General features: G+C 38.1%; 1 long non-coding RNA gene across 1 annotated transcript; it reads left to right on the top strand.

Annotated features, from left to right (window-relative positions):
* The first annotated feature begins 5,467 nt into the window (after positions 1-5,467).
* LOC128617160 (uncharacterized) lies at positions 5,468-7,788 on the top strand. The gene is made up of 3 exons (XR_008387526.1): positions 5,468-5,508; positions 7,247-7,344; positions 7,778-7,788. It is a non-coding gene; the product is annotated as an uncharacterized LOC128617160 (long non-coding RNA).
* Positions 7,789-8,691: the final 903 nt, after the last annotated feature.

The raw sequence follows: 8,691 nt of genomic DNA, 5'->3' as shown, positions 1-8,691 counted from the left end.
CACTCATATTGGTTACAAATGAAATTTGCCATAAAGTAAATGACCTGAGCATATTTGTAGCTATTGCACAGTAAGCAACTGTACAAAAACACTTGTTTATTGGCAAATGGTTCCCAAAAACTGTAATTTACTGTAAAATTTATGTTACACTTTAAGCTATACTGTAACTTTTAATAAAGGCATAGTTTGAAAAAAAAAAATCTTAAAAACTATATTTTTTGTATTTTTATTTTATTTTACATGGCAAACTATTACAACAAAACAAAACAAAAACATAAGAATGACTGACACTAAAGCAGCAGTAGGGACATATTTTGAGACATTTGTGAGACAAGTGAGAGGACAAACATTGGTCCTAAGACCTACCATTTACTTAACTCTTTTTACCGGAGGCCAAACAGTGGGGTGTTTTGGGGGGTGCCTGTGTTCAGAATTGAATTTATTTGTGATGTCACACTCCATAGTAGTGGGTAATGGCTCATATGAAAGTAGACACTCAGCGCTTTAAGAGTTTGCAGTTTTTCATAGGTATATCCTTCCTCTTTTATTTTATTTTTTTACATGGCCTTCTAGGTTTAAATGTTATAATTTTATTGTGGCAGTTGTATACAGTGTTTTAATATCAAAAAAGCTTTAGTTGTGCTGTTTGTTTTATCTCTGTACCAATGTTATTGTGGAGAGGTGTGAATTGTTTGCTCAGCATGGGGCTCACACCCGTCCCTCTTCATTCGCCCTGCTCACCCGCAGCTAAGCACAGAGTCATGATACTCTACACACAGAAACCCAACAGTGTCCTGACTAAACTTATAACAGTCTTGTGACCATACAGTAATTCTTTTTTACTGATTGAAAGGGTTGGGGGTGGGGGTGTAGAGTGTAAAACCCAGGGTTTCTGCCCAAGGATATATTACCCAATGAAGGTGAACCTGGAGAGCATATGTTATGTCCAGTGTTTACACCTGCAGAGCTACTTAGACTGAACGGAGGCCATCCTATCCTCAGACCATCTGTTCGTCTGTCTTGCAGGAAACTTGTTATTGTCTCATAACTGGTCCACTATGTGGTGGACATCATCTCCATGACATATATGCAGACTGGGGGATGCTCCTGTGACCTACTGTGAGATGATGCTCTATGAAGAGCATTTACTTCTTATAGTCATTGCTTAGAGGCATGCCACTCCATGAAGCTACTTGGGCATCACTGGGCACCTTCTAAATTCTACAAGATTAATGTCATATGTGACTGTGGCTTTATGAATCCTGGATATCTGCTTTGGTTACTTGTCATTCAGACCCAGTGCAAACCTGGTGAGAACTTGGTGACAGTGTCAATGAAAGATGACTGTATGACAGTGGTATTTATTGGAGATAACGCATCATACGTCAGTTGATGATTACTGTATGTTGGAAGGTCTCTGTATGTGTGCTTTCGTGTACAAGAATGTTTCTATGTGATTCTCACCACCTCTGGTGGTTATCCAGAGTTTAATTAATGTGAATTAATGTTTAAATTATCAAAAACTGTTATTGGAGAGCCAAGGAAGCTGTCAAAATGATTTGTAAATGAACTTTAGAAGAATATATTGTGGTCATGTCTGGCTAATTAGTTTCAATGACTAACTACTTTACTGTTGTTTTTTTTAAAGTCAAATATTACAGAATGCTTTACAACGTAAGATTAGGCATTTGGTAATAAGTGTTGGTTGAGACTTGGATGTAAAGCACACGGCCACATGAGCAGAGCCTCACAGCAATATAAGCCATACCTCTCTGGTGACAATTATTTTATGTCAAAATTTTCAGGCTTGCTATAGTTTCACCTGATATCTTCTCTGTGATTTCATCTGTGATCTATCTGCCAAGAGTAGAATTTCCCCTCCGCTAAATCTACATTTCAAGTCCTTCTGCTGCCTCGGCTTTTTGTGTGGTGGGGAAAGCTGCCAAAAAATGTTCTGTTGGAAAGCCAGTCCTCTCTCTCTCTCTCTCTCTCTCTCTCTCTCTCTCTCTCTCTCTCTCTCTCTCTCTGTCTTACACACACACACACACACACACACACACACACACACACACACTGTCCTTTTGTAGCGTCCGATGAGAGTGGGAATATGGGGATCAGGGGATATAGCTGTGTGTGTCTGCTTCCGTTCTCACTTTCTAGACAGGAAGGTCACACAGTACACAGCACATAAAAAGGAGGCTCTCACAGTCAGTGGTCAGCTTTGCTTTCTCTACATTAATCCTCTGAATGAAGCGCTGCTCTGTAAAAGCTAGTCAAAAGCTCTGCACTAGCAAAAACCAAACCTCTCTCCACCAGAAGAATGTCTAAGCTAGTCGCTACACCTCTGTATTTCTCCTCAGCACATCAGCCAAAGACACAGTCACTTTTTCCAAAGATTCTTTCAGCTCTGTCTTTGCCTCATGACCCGTGCCAAATTTATTTTCCATCTGGACAAAAGGAGACTTGAAGCCATTCTTGGAGTCTATCTTCATCAGTCACTCCCTCAGTGTGTCCTAAAAAGAACAGTAGCTTCAGTGCCGCAGCAGAGGAAAGTGAAAATCCTGGACCCAGGATGCTCGGTTACACTGGACACTATGTCTCAAATAGCTGTAATTGCAGGTCTTTATTTATTCAGCTGCTTTCATTTGTATGTCTCCACAAATGTTGAGTTCAGCATGTGTCACATTTTCACCTGAGGCTCTTTGAGAGTTTGACTGTCAAACAAACATGAGGAGGAAGAATGCAAAGGCCAGTACCCAAGTAATTTCTGTAATCAATCAGGGCTATTAGCAGGGTTGATTAATCATTACTGCTGGCATGTGTATATATTCTGTATGTTTCTTGACATTTTCCAAGCTGAACATACAACTAGTAAAAGACCTAGAGGGTATTTGTTCACCTCTGAATTATTTAATTCTAGTCTTTCAGAAAAATGGTTCTTCAAAGGCTAAAGTTTTTTGAATTCCTAAAGAGATCCTACATGGCTTAGACATAATGTTACATCTTCTCTGACTTTGATTTGATATGACATTTATTATTTCTTAATAAAAGTATATGAGTTTTATTATGAGTTTTATTTAAGTCTATAGCAGCATCACAGAGGGCTTATTGTGACATTTATCATAATGTTTACGCTGACTAGAGCATCATTAATGCTTTTTGGCATAATATACAGTATATAAGCCACAATGCCTGACAACTGTTGGTCATTTAATTTAGCTAACTTTCTAACAGTAAACAATTGTTGTTATTGTTACAGCTTTTGTCACGTATAATTCAAATATTTGCAATTTTTGTATCCTATAAATCATTAGTTTCTCTGGATATCCAAAAACTAACAATGGGCTCATGGGATCGTCAGTGGATTTAAAATGACATCACTCTCTCAGGGGCCCAGAAAGAGGATGAAACATTTCCTCTGGTCCTGCTGACAAACACTTTGGTGTGCAGTAGATCAAAGCTTGAGTTTGAAGATCAGGCTTGTTTTGTAGTGCTTTGACATTTCTCACACTGAAAATCACAGCAACCTGCACTGACATATCAGTAAAACTGCAGACCATACCTTGCTTCACTTGAACACCAATCAAACACTGTCTGTAAACATATTGTAATTTTATTGTTTTGACACTTCAGAAACATACGTATGATTTATTTGTTTGTTTTTAGCAGTTTTAGTAGTAGGATATTGTGTACAAAAAAAAATTCAGACCCAAACCTGTCGGTAAAACCTCCAGTCATCTACTCCACCAAACAGATTGATTTCTTGTGATTTAGCTGAGTTGATGGAAAATAGCGGCAGAACATTTACTGCTACTGTCTTTAGGATGCAACTTTTCAATGTTCTGATTATCAGTATGGGGTTCCTAAAGAGGCAGTCTGCTCCACAACTTTAAAAGAAAATACTGCATGATAACGATAACAAAATGCTGAAATGTTACAGAATGGAAGAGGTCATGGGGGCCAGTAAAACTACCCTCTCTGCAGTCTCAAAGTTCTGGTTGCAGTTCTAATCACGGAAAACAGCAGTGCTGTATTTTTAGTGAGACCTTTAGACAAAATGCATTACATTTTTAATAAAGTTTTAATAATACATATACTTACAGCATCTTCAGAGGACATTTTGAAAATGCGCACTGGATATAGGTTTACCCAACAGTGTAAATAGTAATGAATTCAGCAGGGGAGAAAATCTGAATGATTTGGTAATACAGGAGATTGCATTGTTTAAAAAAAAACCAAACAAACAAACAAAAAAAACACAACATTTTCGGAATCCAAAATCTGTGCAGAAAAAGTGGAAAGTTGTTTTTATTTCTGAAAAAGGAAAGAAAGAAAGAAAGAAAGAAAATAACATCTGGGAAGCGGAAAACATTGCCAGAGTCATTGGTATCCTTCCTAACAGTTAAAGAGGTTAGTTACAGCTGCTTGGACTGTGTTGCATGGCCAAGAAAAAGAGAGGTGCTGTCATGATATCCTCACCATGCACTCACTCACACACACACACACACACACACACACACACACACACACACACACACAGACACATAGACACACACATAGGCACATATTCCAGCCAAGACTGAGCTGGCTGGAGTGCAGTATGTCAAAGGGCTCTTTATCCCTTACAAAGAATAAACAAACACAAGCTCAGAAATGACACTTAGCAGTTTCTCACTGTTTTTAGCCTTCAGTAAGAACTGAAGAGTGTGAAGCAACTTTTCTGAATTCAAGAGATCTTGTACATGGAAATTTTCCAGTAAAAAACTAAAATAAACAAAAACATCACTCTGAGTACTTGAGGTACAGTTCTGTGTGATTCACAGAATCACAATAGGTCATCAATAGATGATGTATTGTGTAGTAGACTTGACATAGGGACAAGAACAATAACCACATGACTTTCCATTTCTAAAGTATTATAGGCTCTTGAGTGATGCAACAGAAAAGAATTTGCCTTATCATCAGGAGATCATAAGATCTTGATGATGCCACAGCCATCCGTGAATGGGAGTGCAAGACAATGTAACTAGTTGTTACGTTCTGTCACGTATTCCACGTAATGACGGTTAGGATGGATGCAAGAGCAGGTAAGAGCTTTTAATAAAGTGAGGCAGGCAGATAAATCCAAATCATGAGATAATAGCGTAATCAAGGAACAGGCAATGGGTCAGGCGATTTGTAAACAGGCATGAACTAGGCAAGGCAAGAATCGAGGACAAGGAAGAAGAAGCACGATCAATGAGCATGAATCAAAATGAGGAACAGGGTACAAATGCTTGGTATAGTAATAACACTCAATACTTCACAAAGTCATCGTGTTCAAAATGTCTTTTATGGGGGGAGGGGGTTACTGAACTGTAGTCCATGGCGGCCATGTTTGTAGGCCGCAGTGCAGGATGGGAAATGTAGTCACTGGTTTGATGTGAAATGACACTGGTTTTGTTCTCTGGCTGGGAGGGATGGCTTTACTCTCTCCCCTGTCAATCAGGACAACAATAGCCAATCACGGTATGTGCTTCACATGTCAAAGTGACAACATGCATGAAAGCTGGTAGCTCATGGTAACCCAACATTGTAAGACAGTGACTACGTTTACATGGACAGCAGTAATCTAATTATTGACCTTAATCTGAGTAAGATAATAATGTGATTAAGGTTTTTACATGAGTCGTTTTTAGAATACTCCTGTCATTTTCCCGTTTTACATGTTCTAGAACATAATTAGATTAACAGCCTGCGTCATTACGTCACCACGCCACGCCGTCCGACGTCCCTCCAGAATTTCACGTATCAACATACAGTTCGTCTTCGTTATGGTACCGTATACAGTTTTGGGTGTTTTTACTGAATTTTTTTTACGGACGCTTTAAGTGCAGTTAATTATTTGTCATGCTATACGTGCTAATAAACAACTGCTTGAAGCCGTGGGCTGTGTCCCAAATCACGTAATTACCATCTGTATAGTAGCCGAGATACATGTATTTTTCCACACTACAGGCCTATAGTAGGCAAGTATGCGATTTGGGACACGGCCGAACTCTCTTGTTTGCCATAAAACGTAAAACTGCCGTGTGTGATCGTGTCCTGTCGCAAAATGCAGTGAAAACTCCCACACGACGTTCATAATGTGATTAAGGTGTTTACATGTCTGTAATACACGTCCATAATGCGACTAAAACAGGAGTACTCCACCTGTCTTAATTAGATTATTGCTTACTTCGAGTATGACCTTAATTAGATTAAGGTAAGTAAAAATTGCTGTTTACATGGTAGTTTCTTAATCAAAGTATGGTCGTAATCGGATTAAGAGTGGATTATTGTTGTCCATGTTAGCGCAGCTAGTGTATGCTGGCTTTGCCTTTAATTTGCCACACCCATTTATTTGCATGATAATGTATTTATTTATGTATTTGTTTGTTTAATCGTGCGTTCAAGTCATGTCGGAATTATCGTATTTACAAGTTTCCGAGTTGGGGGCGTGTCAGTAAGAAAACATAGTAGAATCAATGGATGCAATGTCTGCAGTTAACAGTAAATTTGTTGCGATTGAATGTTTACTTATCTCAGAAGCTGATTTCAGTTATTATGTGTTTGGTACTGTACATGCAACAAGTCAGGCTTTTTTATTTACAATAAAACAAGATAATTGCCTGCACAAAATATGATAGCATTGTACAGTTGTGATAAAATATGTAACGATAAAGTTTACAGTGGCTTCATGAATTGGTTGAAAACATAAAAAAGCAAAACACACCTGATGCGCATTCTTTGTTGTACGTTTTCTAGAATTAGAGTTAATAAACCTTGCTGTTTTTTTTTCTTGCTCCGACCAATGTGACTTGAACACACATGATGTTGTAATTACAACTTCCCAACTCGTAAATACGAACTTCCCAGGAAGACTTGAATGCACAATAAGAATGGGAGAATTATTGATTAATTCTTAATCAATATTGATTAATCTTTTCATTTAACTTCAAATGGCATTTTTATTCACTGGTGGAAAATTCTTCTTAGACCAGCTTAGATCCTGAACAGTTTTTTTGGAGTACCAGCCTTAAATGGTCAGAGCTGGTACTCCAGCCTGGTGAAGCTGGGTATGAAGCAAGTGAAAGCATTTTTAAACTGGTGTACTAGCTTGGTGTAGCTGAAATGAAATAATGTAGCATGAGCAGCATTTTGAAAAGATGCAGTGGCTGTCTACATGTGTCTCAGAGGAAACATCTGTCTCCCTCACCATCATCAGAACACTAACTGACTGAATATCTTATGGAAGAACAGTGTTCATGTCTCCAGTACAGTGCCAGAGACATGTAGAATCTATGACAAAGTGCATCAGAGCTGGTAGCTCGTGGTAACCCAAGACCTTAAGATCATTTCATTTGTCACACAAATTAATTATTTTTTATTGTTAATTTACTTATTTGTGTATTTGTTTGTTGGATTCAAGAAACAAATACAAATACTTGGATTCTTAATTCAAGACTAAATGAATTAGTGGACTTGTTCACTCCATGCTCTGCTATACTGTATGTTTTTTTTTTCTTTTGGCTGCACAATTGGGTATTCATCTGGCCATCAATATATTTGGCCATCAATATAATATTTAGTTTGCCAATATCTTTTCCACTGTATTTTGTTTTTGCATTGATTTTTGCATCTTATATATGTGTAAATAGTAGTATACATATGTGATACACACTGTCAATGATTTTGTTACTGTGTGTAGCAACCATATCTCATTGGATCAATAAACTACAACCTTTTCCTGTGTTAGGGTCATGGCAGCAGTAATGGTGGCCAGCCAAGCCACGAATGAGCTGTGCAAAATGTTGCAAGATATCTCATGTGATTTGATTATCCTCAAAGTGGTGATTGAAGTGTCTGACTGGTCACACCTGTCAGTGCCTCAGAGCATGGTGTCTGTTGTGTTATGTAAGGGAACGTGTGTAAAGGCTATGAGCAAAAGCATAGGAATGTGGTGGATGTTTGGATTCGTTTTCCATAAATCCAGAAATTCCAACAGGTAACATTCACCTCTTCTTGATTCCAAGTTCCTTTGGACCCATACGGAAAGTTTAATGCGATGACATGAATTATAATTCATACAAAAAATTTACAATTTAAAACTACATAAATATGATCATGTGAAGTTTAATACTTTCTTAATTTTCACTGTCTGTTAATCTCTATATTATAGCTCATTTGAAGGGAATTGATATTATCCTGAGGCAGAGTCAGTCCTGAGTCATGTGGCCAGTGGAATTATTCTTCCTTTAACAAAGACAAGTTCAAGGCCAGAACCATAAGTCATAGTTTTTCTTCTCACATTCAATATTAAATGAACTCCAGGGCTTCTCAGCTATGGGAAAGGGTTGTTGTTGCTATGAGACAATGTGTCAGCTGACATTACGTTTCAGAGATGACATGTTATTTATAGAATTTAGAGGGATGAAGGGAGAGTTCAAATGAAGAGGCTTAAACAGTGGAGCATGAAAATGCTTTGCTGGTATGTGAGACACAAAGCCTCTGTGGAGGCTCGAAAAAGCCCTGAAGATGACTTATATGCAGCATTTATGGTGTTTCAAATAGCAATGGATGCACATTCTTAACACTAACAGTATGAGCGGCCATGTTGATTTAATGTCACTCTGTAAATAAAGAAGGAACTGGTAGTTGAGAAGATTACCC

The sequence above is a fragment of the Ictalurus furcatus genome, chromosome 13, assembly GCF_023375685.1.
Source record: "Ictalurus furcatus strain D&B chromosome 13, Billie_1.0, whole genome shotgun sequence".
NCBI lineage: Eukaryota > Metazoa > Chordata > Actinopteri > Siluriformes > Ictaluridae > Ictalurus > Ictalurus furcatus.
This window is presented reverse-complemented; position numbering and strand designations above follow the sequence as displayed.